Source organism: Topomyia yanbarensis, chromosome 3 (genome assembly GCF_030247195.1).
Source record: "Topomyia yanbarensis strain Yona2022 chromosome 3, ASM3024719v1, whole genome shotgun sequence".
NCBI lineage: Eukaryota > Metazoa > Arthropoda > Insecta > Diptera > Culicidae > Topomyia > Topomyia yanbarensis.
The window spans coordinates 244,793,831-244,807,531 of NC_080672.1; the positions used below are offsets into that span (position 1 = coordinate 244,793,831).

The 13,701-nt window shown below is 36.0% G+C and overlaps 1 protein-coding gene across 6 annotated transcripts in view; it reads left to right on the forward strand.

Annotated features, from left to right (window-relative positions):
- The window catches only part of LOC131692853 (apolipoprotein D-like), a 291,898-nt gene that overhangs the window by 252,990 nt on the left and 25,207 nt on the right, over window positions 1-13,701 (forward strand). The window lies entirely within an intron of this gene.

The window sequence follows — 13,701 nt, forward strand, 5'->3', positions numbered from 1 at the left end:
TATGATTGCTATAATTTGATTGTAATGTTGTATTATATCATTCAGAAGAATTGTTGCATCATTGATTCTTTTCACCATTTCGTTTGCATAAACCTTTTCGTAAGTACAATTAGCATGCTGTAGTTGTATCAAATTATTGACACATTGACTTGTTATTTTCAACAGATCAGGATCACACAAGAAGTAGTCTAAATCTTGCGAACATTGTTTTTGTGTTTCATATACTTGTGGCTTATTGACGAGAATATAATTTGATTGAATTTCTTTTTTTATTGTGAATAAGGGCATCTATATATTCATAATTATGTTTCGTTTGATAACTGTGGAAATTTTAGCATATAGATCACATGAGATGTATTCATAGCAAATTGTGCTGTAGCTTTTGTCAGCATATTTTCAAATGAAGGGACTGGGATGTTTTGTTTGATCAAAAATCTCTTAATTTTTGAGAAATCATTAATTGATAAAATTCGACTACTGGGAATTCCATGTTTGGCAAGGAGTACAGCATTTTCTAGTATTTCGATTTGATGTTGTGTTGCATCAATATTCAAAATTATCTTCAGTAAATTCATCTCAACGTCTTGTTGTTCTTTTGATTTAAAATCCAATTGTAATAGATCATTCGCCATTTTATTTAAATGCTGTAAGCTACTGCTTCGTTTTTTCGCGGGCCGCAGAGCCTAAAAATAGCATGAAACAAAAAGATTAGTGTTTTAGTAGATTTATAAGAATTTGGTAAAGGGATTATTTAAAGGAGGGATTTAGACTTAGATTTAGATTAGGAATTATTAGGAAAGTTAAAAAGGAAAGGGAAATGTAAACTTACCTGAAAATAAAATGCATGCGATCAACATTGACGATCACCACCTAATCACCCGAACAAACATGACAGCAGGATAGCAGATACGAAGCCAGATGAGACAACCATACATCGAGCGTTATTACTCGCCCGTCGATGAAGCAGATGATAATTATGATAACGATGATAACGCGCAGACAAACTCATCTGTTCTAAAAAAAACCAAAACGACGGTTGAACCTGACTGCATCTCTGGAAGGGTTTTCGTCTTGGAAATTGTACAGAATAGAGTTAATATAAAAGAGCGAAATTATTGTTTCGCCGTCTATTTGAAAAAAATCGATAGAGTAAAGTTTGTTTCTTGGTATAGAAGAGCTAACAAAAGGTTGGTAAAGGTCACAATAGCTCTAGAATTTGAATTTAAATTTGTAAGGCGCGAAAGTGAACATCGTTTTTTTGTTTTAAAAAAATTGATTGTGTTTCATCAACAGGACGGGAGGTTTCGGATCTGGACCAGTTTAGAGCCTGCGAAATTGTGTAAATAGTAGGCCTAAGAATTGTATATATTAGTTATAAGAAAGTGAATTTGAAAAATTAAAGGAAGTAGATTGGAAATTTAAGTTTGAATTTTTCCTTTGAATAAAGTGTATCACTGAGGAAATCCAAGTTTGCTGAGTGGTCCTGGGGGATCGATTCCTTCTTTGGCGCACCGAGTTTCGCGACTCAAAGGGGGAGTTTAATTCTCGTTTAATGCTGCATTCTGGAATTAATCGCCTGGTTGATTAATACTTGTTGATTGTTACTTTCGATTAGGTCATTCATGGTGTTGTTGATTGTTTTCAAATCTTCTGCATCAGGAGTTCCAGCTACCCATTTCAGCACTTTTCCAATGCTGTCCCATCTCTTTTGGCGATGTGTTTGAGTTTCCAATTTATAATATGCATGACTCAATAATAAGTATTTGTTTTGTAATAATGTATACAATTGACGATTATAAACATTGTTTGCAATGATTCTTTCAAATTTGATAATTGTTGTTCCTATTTCAAAAAAATTAATGGGTTGAATAATTCTTACATATCCTAATTTAATTTTCGCTTTTCGTAAAGGAATTATTACCAAAGGATTTCGATTTAAGTCATGTATCTGTATCCTTGCTTCGATTGTTAGTATAATTACACATACTGCGAATCTGAAAATAAGAGAAACACAAAAATATATTATGGAAGATTTTTTCTCAAATTTACTTTATGAATTTTTCGATTATTAGAATCGATTACAAATGTATTATGATTTTCTTTAATTTTAATCTTTTTGAATTTACTTTTTCTTTTTGAAATTTCATTGGTTTTCTCGAAAGCATACATTCCTTGATCAAATACAGGGTAATCTTTATTTTGGATGTTGTCATTCTTCTTATGATATATTTGGGTAATTTTTTCGTGGCTTTTAATTTTTCGTAATGCTCTTTGATCTGCATTTAATTTTTTGTCATTTTCTCCAATATACACATTATGTGGAGTGTTTGTTATAAATGAATGGATTGTATTGTTGTATTTATAAACTGTACTTCTCATCAATTCCGGAATACTAATTTGTGGTGATTCTTTTTTAATACATCGCGAAATTTCTCTCAATGTTGAATGACTTCTTTCTATTTGACCGTTTGTTTCAGATCTATGAATCGGAGTTTTATAAATTTCGATATCTAAATTTCTCAATCTTTGTTCAATTACATTTGAACTAAACGAACTTTCGTTAACTAATACTATCATTTTTGGAATATTCCATTCATGTACAATATCTAACAGAGCTTCTTCAATATCTAGAAGTGATTTTGATTCAATTGGTTTGAATTTTAAATATTTTGAAAATTTATCAATTGAAGTTAAAAACAAATTATTTTGATCATTTACAAAAATAGCAATGTGAATTATTTCTCCAGGATACGTTGGAATAGGTGTTTTGCTCATACTTTTCTGTTTTACAAGTTTCACAATTTTTTACGAATTGTCTAACAATTTTCCTCATATTTGGAAAGTAAATTTTTTTGAATAATTGATTTGAATTTTCTTGAGAATTTCTATGCGCAAACTGATGAATTTTCTTAATTTCTTCGAATTGCCTTTCTTTGGCTAGGATTAAACGTTTCTCGGCAAACTTCTTGAATTACTCCCATTATTTGTTCATCTGTATAAATCCCATTACTCCTGGATTAAAATACTCTTTTAGTTTTTCCTTTAGGAATTCTTTTGAAAATCTTCTTTCAATGAAAATGTGTCTTTTATAATTATCATAAGGAATTACTAAACCGTAACTTAAATTTTTTCCAATTTTGAAAATTAATTGATTTTAAAACAGGACATTTACAGGAGCTTCTGTGGAAGGAATATAGGAACTGTCATCATCTTCCGCTGAATGTTGGGTGGCCGTCATTGAGTTACTTTGAATTCGTGACAAAGCATCTGCTACTATGTTTGCCTTTCCTGGTTTGTAATGAATTTCGTGGTCATGCTCTTCAATAAAAGTTTTCCACCTTTTAAGTCTGCCATTATTATTTTTTGGTGAAAGTGTGAAAGTTAATGGTTGATGATCAGTAAAAATTTTAATTTTATGACCATAAATAAAATTTCTCAAGGATTGCAATGCCCAAACTATTGCAAGCATTTCTTTTTCATTCGTTGCATAACTTTCTTCCGTCCTTGAAAGCGTTTTGGAAATAAAAGTTATAGGTCTTTCTCCATCATGAAATTCTTGAAATAAAACTGCTCCAATTGCTTTGTTGGAAGCATCAGTTGTTAATAAAAAACCTGTTTTAATCCACCTAGAGGTGCAATTGTGCCTTTCTCATTTCTTCAAACTATGATTTAATAGCTGGTTCGTACAATATAACATTATGGAAATGTCTTGCATTCTTATTACACTTGATAAGTATATATAAGAGCACCTTTTTGCATTCATCGCGGTATCGGTTTGAATCGGAGTTTTCTATGTGATCGCACTCCACAACCCGTAACTCCGGAGCCGGAAGTCGGATGAAGATGGAATTTAATATCAGTTTCCGGGAACGCAACACCTTTCATTTGAGACTAAGTTGATCAAATAGCCATTATCGAGAAACCAATATAACCGTTATTCTGAATTTGGATGCTTCCGGATCCGTCGATGGTGGCCAGTGTGGCCAAAGAGACTTTGAATGACTGTTGGTGACCTAGATCTACAAATTCAACAGTTGTGTTTACATTTTGGAAAAAAATTCACCTTTTTACATTCATCGCAGAATTCGTTAGAATCGGGATTTGCTGCGTGATCGTACGCATCACCCTGTAATTCAGGAACCAGAACTCGGATCCACACAAAATTCAACATCAGCTGATGGACCTTTCATTTAAAATCAAGTTTGTCAAAATCGGGTCAGAAAATTCCGAGAAACCGATGTGGACAAATCAACAAATTTTGTTTTGTAACCATACTCTTCAACTCGTAATCCGGAACAAGATGTCGGTTGAAAATGAAATTCAATAGCAACCTATGGGAATATTATACCCTTCATTTGAATCTTAGTTTGTAAAAATCAGCCATCTCCGAGAAACCGATGTGGACATTTTGTTGACAAATCCGCACATACACACATACATACATACATACATACATACATACACACATACATACACACAGATATTTTGTGATCTCGGCGAACTGAGTCGAATGTTATATGAGACTGGGCCCTCCGGGCCTCGGTTAGAAAGACGGTTTTTGGAGCAATTGCACAACCTTTCTATATGAGAAAGGCTAAAGAAAAATATTTAATTAGCTTAATCAGCATGAGTTCAATGTTATGTTCATGTGATTATATTTTGAAATGTTGCTGGAATGGGTTTGAAAGTGGAGGGAATGAGGGGTTAGTAGAGTAGGAGTGGAGGATGCGTCAGAAATCCTTCATCTTATTTCGGTATACGGGGTGGATGAAGGAAATGCGGGCGTGAGGGTGGTCCAAGGGGAGGGGAGTGATGAAGGAGGGAGGTGTAAGGGCAAGGCGGGGAAGGAGGGGCGGCGACGCAATACTTAACTGCATATTTTGCCTTTCATTTGAGACTTGGTTTGAGAAAATCGGTTCAGTTATCACCGAAGAATCGATGTGACTTTAATTGTGGAATATGCCCGGAATTCCGGACTTCCGGAATCGTCGATAGTGGACAATATATTCAAAGAATGTTTGATTGGCAATCAGTGATCTAGATCTGCGATTAGAAGTAATTTGGTGACCATTTCAATAGTTTTTAGCCTCTGAGGTATTACGATTGTACCGATTTATATGGGAAATTCCAGTGTATCCTTACTAACATCCCTGTAACTCCGGAAGCAAGAGTTAGAACCGTATGAAATTCAGCAGCAGTCAATGGTATTACTGTATCTTTCATTTCAAATCAAGTTTGTAAAAATCGGTAGAGAATTCGTTGGGGAATGGGTGTGATATTAGCTTAGGAACTTGCGGGTTCCCCAGGGGCGTCATGAACCGTCATAGGTGGCCAATGTGGTCAAAGCTGCTTTGATTGATCATTAGTGATCCAGACCCGCAAACTAGAGTAATGTTACATCAATTTTAATATGTTTTACATCATTTGAACATCATGGTGGTACCAGTTTATATGGGAATTTGCTGTGTGACCGCACTCTTCAAACCGTAACTCCGGAACCGGAAGTCGGATCAACTAAAAATTCAATAGCAGCTTATGGGAGCGTTATACCTTTCAGATGAAACTAAAAAATGCGAAAATCGGTTCAGCCATCTCTGAGAAAATTGTGTTAGTTTAAATGACACACACACACACATACACACACAGACATTTGCCGATCTCGACGAACTGAATCAAATGGTGTATGACACTCGACCTTCCGGGCCTCGGTTAAAAAGTCGATTTTTACAGTGATTGCACAGCCTTTCTTTATATGAGAAAGGCAAAAAGGTTTACTAAAATCTGGAAATGATAAAACATCATTTGAAGAAAGAATATCTTTTAATAATTGGAAACTTTTTCGACCTTCGCCATCCAAAGTGATTTTATGATTTTTGGACTCATTCTTAAGGATTTGACGATGACCATTTTCACCTTTCAAAAATTTTGTTAAAGGTTTGGTAATTTTAGCATAATTTTTCACGAAGCGTCTATAATATCCAGATTATCCTAAAAACGCACGAAGGTCTCTCAAATTGGTTGGTTCTGGGTATTTTTGAATACTTTCAATTTTTTTTTGGATTTGGTTTCAAGCCATCTTTTGATACTATAAATCATTCAGATTTGTCAGGTTGTATTTTGAAATTAGCCTTTCGTATTGTTTCAAGTATAATTTCTAAATTTTTTAAATGTTCTTCTAAGGTTTCTCCAAAAATCAATATATCATCTATGTAAACATAACAAATTTTACCAATATGTTCGTGTAAAACATCATCCATCACACGCTAAAAAATTGCTGGTGCATTTTTAAGCACAAACGGTAAACGTACAAATTCATATTTTCCATTATTAACCGAAAATGCTGTTTTTTCAATATCTTTCTTGGAATTTGGTGAAAACCAGATGTCAAACCAATAGTAGTAAAATATTTCATTTTACCTAAATTTGCTAAAATTGTGGACGTTTCTGGTATTAGATAACGATCACTAATAGTTTTTTGGTTAATTTTTCTATAATCAATCACTAAGCTGAATTTCTCTTTTCCTGAAGCGTCATCTTTTTTTGAAACAATCCATACTGGTGAATTATATGGGGAACGTGATGGTCGTATGATTCCGTAACTCAACATTTTGTCGATTTGTTGACAAACCTCTTCTTTAAAAACCTGTGGATATGGATATGTTTTTGAGTAAACTGGGTTTTCATCAGTGGTTCGTATCTCAGCAGTAACTTTAGAAGTATCTCAGCAGTAACTTTAGAAGTACAGTTTGTCTTCACATCTCGCCCTGAGCAGAAGCAAAAAATCGTCCCGCGCAAGTGAAACAGTCAATTCTACCTAAAAATCAATCGGTGCCTATCACACAAGCAGTCCATATAACAATAGCCTATACCTACTGTGCGATTTAGTGATGAGTGACGGTGCCCAGCAAAAAGCAACCCAGCTGCGGTTGAACTGTGTTGCTGTTGATTTTTCGAAATGCCCCGTAAGACCAGCCATTCGGGAAGTGGAACAGTTATTAAAAGTGCAGATGAAACTCAATCTGGCTGAAGTGAAAACCCTACAAATGCATCATATCAAACATTGCGTGCTGATTTCGTTCAACAACATTAACCAAGCTGAGTCATTCTCCTCGCGAAACAACATGCAGCACACCGCCGAATGCGGCAATGTTAAATATAGCATTCCCGTATACATCGAGAACGGCGCTGTAGAAATTCGTGTCCATGATTTGGCTACGCGTACCCCTGACGGCGCGATTAAAAAATGCTTGCAAAAATACGGAGAAGTAGACTCCGTTACACATGAGACTTGGAGGAATTTTTTCCCGGGCATCCCTAACGGTTTTCGTGTGGTGAGAATGCGTGTGACCAAGCCAATTCCCTCATACATAACCGTCACAGCGTTAGGAAGTGACGATGTTCTCATTCATCAAACATCACTAGTCACGTACCCAGGGCAAATTCCTACGTGCCAGTTCTGCACGAAGAAGCTGCACCTCGGAAAACCTTGCGTAGAAACTGTTAAGGAAAACTCAAATCCAACTGAAATCAGCACACAACCATCTTACGCTAAACCACTAACAGCTGCAAAACCAACATCTATGGATCAAGCACCAACAACCAGCAACAACAACAACGAAACGAATGCCGATAACGAACATACTAAAACGACCCTTAAGAGTAAAACACAAACTGGAACATCCGACTGCGAGCAGCAGGAAAGTACGGATGAGGATATGGACGTGAACGATAACGCGAAAGACAAACGAAATGAACCTCAACTTGCAGTGGACAACACTGGCAATATTTCGCCCCCTAGAAAAAGGATCTCAACACGCAGCAGAAAGCTGCGCCTGAACGAGACCAAAAATTTAACGTAGCTGTTTTTTTATTTATTGTAAAAAAACAAACAATCGGCCTCGTCGAGCTACCGCATTTGGGCCTACATAAATTAATTAATTATAAAAAAAAAACTTTAGAAGTATGTTAACTTTTCGTCAGGAGGTTGAAACAAGTCTTGATATCTTCCTAATATATTATAAACACTTTCTTTTTCAATTTTCGATAAGTGATTATCACGTATGGTTATTTTATTTATTTCTTCCAATTTGTGCTGTAATAAAGGAATCGAATTTGACAAATGTGGAAGCATTTGTCGTGATTTATGGAAAATGGATCGGTTGGAGTGTGTGTTGAAGAAAGAAACCAATCGAGTTGATAGACTGGATTCACTGAATTCGCCGGGAGTGGTGTAGGCGGCAGCAGAAACCGGATTCAGCCGAAAGTTAAACTTGCCCTGCCATTGAAGTACCTCCAGAAGTGAAGAGCGGATTAAGTCAAGCAACGCCACTGATACAATCTAAGCTGGGTGAGCTGCCACGGATGGTTAGGAAGTGGCCCGAAGTCTGCAGATTGATGTGTTCAGCAACAGTATCTCGGCACGACTGGACGGACATACCGGTGAGATCGTTTAAATTTTAATCAAATCGTTGAATGGTACTTTTGGTCCTCCGGTAGTCGCGTCATTGTCTGCGTTTGGACCGCATGAAGCTCTAGGGGAGGCTTTGCTAGAGCTTCTTAGTAATGCGACTTAAGTAGGGTTTATTTTCATTTGTCTAGTGTTCTCTTCGTTTTATTAGTTTTGTCTTGTTTATTAATAATATAAAAATAATAATTTAATTCAATTCTCGACAAATATCTGATTGGGGCTTAGGGCCGGATGTCGGAATTCACTTTCAGGGGAAGTTCTGAAGGAACCGCCAGTACCCAAGCACGGTGCATAGCAGTCAATGAAAGAGAAAACTTTTTTTCCTTCGTTTGCTCTCTGTGTTGGGCGATTGGCGGTTCGTCCGGAACTGTCCCCCAAAGTGAGTTTTGACAGTTGAGCCCTAATCATAAACCTAATCATGTTTGTCGAGAATTTTAAGATAAAAGTGTAATGAGCGAGCAAAGGCGCTTTATCCTAGGCTTTTTAGCCAGGGCAAGGTGTAAATACCTCTGTCCCATCCCAAACAACCAAAGGAGTGACATTAACCTTCTTAGCAAAGTCACTCCCAACGATTTATCATATTCCCTTTAAACGGAAACGGTTGGTACGGTTGTCCTCGTTTCTTCCTCTTTTAAGGTTCGAAATGATTCGTTAATCAAATTATTCATTAATTGAATAATTTGATTGCCGTTTAATTTTGAAACATCTTTAAATCCAACTCTGCACAGTAGGCCTGGCCGTTTTAATATTTGCGACATATGAAAATATGCTTCAAATATTAATATTGACAAGAAAAACACTATAGAATAACTGTAGTGTTTTCCAGGATGCTTTTTCAATACTGGCTGTGTAAGGGTTAGAATAGAATAGAATAATAAAGGAATCGAATTTGAAGTATCTATGACAGCTTTAATTGCTTTTAAAGTGTCTTGCCCAATTATAGCGTTGAATGTTTTTAAATTACTTAAATGAAATAATTTTACATTTACGTCTGAAAATGGTTTAAAAAAATTAGCTTATGAATATTTTTCGATTTTAATATCGCCTTCTACTGAAGAGATATGAAATGGTGGGTTAACTTCATGTGAAATTCTTGCATACTTTGGATGTATAAAATTCTTATTTGAGCCGGTATCAATTAATATTCTCAATATTGTCGATTATGATAATATAGAAAATATGGTAATGACGAATTCATTCTAAAAAAATTAGCTCAGCTTGATCTTCAAAATTTTCTGTTCTAGATAAATCTCTATTTTGGTAATCCGTTTCTTGTAGGTATCGATCGAACGATGTACCTTCTGCGTAATCTTCCGAAGCTAGATACGAAAGTTGATCAAAATATTGATTCGCATCTATATCTTCATTAATTTGTGGATTTGATTCTATGTTAAAATTTCTTGGTAGTTTAAATGGCATGGGGGGTTTATTTGCGTAATTTACTTGATGGGTCCTTATGGAAGGGTTCCATGAGAACTGGTTTGTCAGCTTTTCTCATAAAGGGGTTAGAAAACGGGCCATTCTGTTGGTTAAGATTAGCAGGTTTTTGGTGCTAATATTGCTGCATTGGTTGACGTGGTAACATCATTGGCGGCATCCTTGATGGCAACATTGGTGGTATTACTTGTGGTTTTGGTGGTGTTCTTATTTGATGATATTGCTGAAAATTATTTAGTCTCTGTGGAAAATAATAATTTTGATAATTAATAGGTGGTTATGGTTTTACTTGAGGAAACATATATTTTGGGGGTAATGGTGGTTTTGAAGACTCAGGGTTTTTTGACTTTGTCATCGTTTTCCTATATTCTATGTTTTTAAGAGATAAGCAATATGAATGTGCTTGTGCCAAAGATGTAGGCCTAAAATTTTTCAAAAATTGGCCCAAAAGTTCATCATCTAAACCTCTCATAAAGGCATCAATAGCTTTATCATTATAATTACTAATCATTGCTTGCATAGCCTCTGGGTGAGAGAATCTGCTGTCGGTTTCTAAATGATTAGCAATTAATGATAGTAATTTATTAATTTGATCATAGTAAGTGTCAAGAGGTTGACCTTTTTGTATACATGTCATAAGTTGATGATCCAACGTTGTTAGATCACGTTTTTCTCCATAGTAAGTTTGCAATGTATTTTTAATTAATAAAAAATTGGTATTTACATTTAAAGCCACAAGTGCGTTATTTGCTTCACCTTTTATTTTCCTCCTAATAGCTTTACAAACAACGTAAAATTTATTTTTTGATTAATAGTTGAGTTAGTATTTGGTTTATATAAATTAATTGAACTCTCAGCATAAGAGATCCAACAACTCAATTCGTTGGGATCTCCAAAAAAATCAGGTAATGTTTTTACAATATCTGGTATCGCTTCAATAGTTGAAGGGTCTACCGGTACATTATTTTCGTTTACTAATGGATGGATCGGAATAATCCTACTCTTCACGAGGCGCTAAAGTTGCCTCAACGCGATTGATTAAATTTAAAATTTGTTGCTGTTCCGCCATGTTTTTCTGATCCAACTGCAACTGTGCAAGCTGATCTATTAGGTCGTCCAGTATTTGAGTTTAAAAAAGCACTAAAATAATCTAAATTATTCAATTTACACTATTTTTGTTTTCATAAAAAATTACTTTATTTCACTTAATTTATTCTTTATTTAAATCACTTTGTTAATTTAATTTGTTAATTATATTACTTACTATTACTTTTTTTCGTCATTCTGACTGACGACAGTTAAACAAATCAAGGAAATGGAATCCGTAAGATCCCGTGAAAATACGTTCAAAGTTGACTTTAGCAACCTTCCTAAGCGCTTTGCACTTTCGAGGAAATGCACACATTCGCCCATGAGAGGATTGGACTCAATATCGACCAAGTTAAGCGTCTCCAGATGAATCATGCGCAAAATTGCGCGCACATTAAGTGCATCGACCTCAAAACGGCCCAAGATACTGTGGATCAACATAGCGATCGTCATGAACTAGAGTTCAACCAGATCAAATATAAGGTGCGACTAGTGATGGATGATGGAGGAGTTGAAGTCAAGCTTCACAATCGGTCCGAAAACATCCGGAACAGTGAGATTGCAGCATTCCTCATGCAATATGGAGACGTCATTTCGATCAAGGAACAAATTTGGGGTGAGAGTTTCGCTTTCAAGGAAGTATCATCAGGTGTTCGTATCGCAAAGATGATTCTTAGACATCATATCAAATCATTTGTGACCATCGAAGGAGAGCAGACGCTGATTACATATCGTAATCAGCCTCAAACATGCAAACATTGCACAAATCTATTACAACCGGGTTTGACCTGCGTCGAAAACAAAAGACTGCGTGGACAAAAGGAAGACATTAACAAAAGATTGTTGGCAGCGAGGAACAATCCGATCAGCTTTGCACAGGTTCTCAAAGCTCCTAAGAACTCTCTTCTACCCGAATTTGCGTCAAAGAATCTGATGCAAATGCACGGCGTTCGACTCAGCCAGGAAACAATACAGCATTATCTAACTCAGCAGCCACGGAAGCATCTTCGTCAAAGTTCTTCACAACAGCTTCGGAACTCATAAGTGGGGAAAATGTGAGTGACGAACGAGTGGAACAAAACAAAATCGACGAAACCCCCAACGGAGTGTTCAGTGAAATAAATATATCGGAAGCAGAACCATCATGTACTACATCACGTCCTTCAGATGACCAAATCTTCACCGTCAATGAATCCGTTCTCTCAGCTATGTCGAAGGTGCCTCTTGATGCAAATCCTACCCCGGATATGGAAGTCTCTGATTGCGAAAGTATTGATTCTTCAACTGAAAACGTCTCGTTTCAACCGGCGAGACGATCAACTCGTATAAAGAAACCGAAAACTTTAACATGTCCCTAAAACTATTCCGTTGAAACAATGTGCTACCCATTCAAAACCTATAACATAGCTCGTATAAACACAAACTGTGTGTCAAATGACAATAAGATGCAAGCTCTGATATCACCACTTTGGAGACTCGCTACCCTTTTACCTACAAAACTCAGCAGAGTATCTTCTGATTGGAGAGCGCAACTGCGTTGTTTCTGCCAAAGATGCAACAGGTACAAGAAATGTAAGCTTAAACTTAAAAAATCTTATTGATCGGCTTACACTAATCGATTCATGGGATCATTTGAACAGATATCGAATGGAATTCAATGGATTCGTTCGATCTAACTCTGCTTCTCGACTAGACAGAATTTACGTCTCTCAGTCTCTTGTACCACACCTTCGCACCTCAGAATACCTTGTCACGTCATTCTCCGATCGCAAGGCGTTCAAAACAAGATGTTGTCTTCCGAACCTTGGAAAGCCTCATGGTCAAGGTTTCTGGTCTATACGTTCTCATATCCTTACAGATGAAAATACTCGTGAATTTGAGCAAAAATGGATCAGGTGGTTAAGAGAAATCGAAACATCAGCAGTTGGATGTTATGGTGGATAGAATATGCTAAACCTAAAATTAGAAGTTTTTTCAAATGGAAAACGAATGAAAAATTCAGGGAGTTTCATGCTAATAACAAATATTTATACAGAAAACTGAGAGCTGCATATGATAATTTGCATGGAAATCCTGAGATGAAACAAGAAATCAATAAAGTAAAAGGAAAAATGCTGCTTTTACAACATACCAACTGGGTGATCGTGTGACACGTAAAAACAATAGCACTACCCTAATAAAAAAATATACACAAAATTTTACCCGATTCCACATATTGTATGGATGATACGCTGAACAGGTCGTTAGGCTCTTGGATCATAAGATGTTTATTAGGGTATCCACTCTATTCACACCCAAGATCGATTTTTGACAAATCCAGCTGAAATCGAACGATGTATACGATTTCTTCAAAAGTCTATACGCACAAGAAAACGTCAAAGCAAACACGAGCTTTCTATTAATTTGTAATATTCCAGCAGACTCTGAATTGAATAACCAATCAATGAACGAGATTACTACCGAGGAAATTCACATGGCAATCAGATCAAGCGCATCAAGGAAGTCCCCAGGATGCGATGGGCAACCGAAAGAATTTTTCATGAAGGCATTCAATATTATATATCCTCAGCTAAATCTAATTCTTAATGAAGCTCTAAACGAAAACATTCCAAAAGCTTTCGTTGAAGGTGTAGTAGTCTTGAGTAAGAAAAAATCTGATGACAACACAATTAGAGGGTATAGACCAATATCTCTACTTAACTTCGATC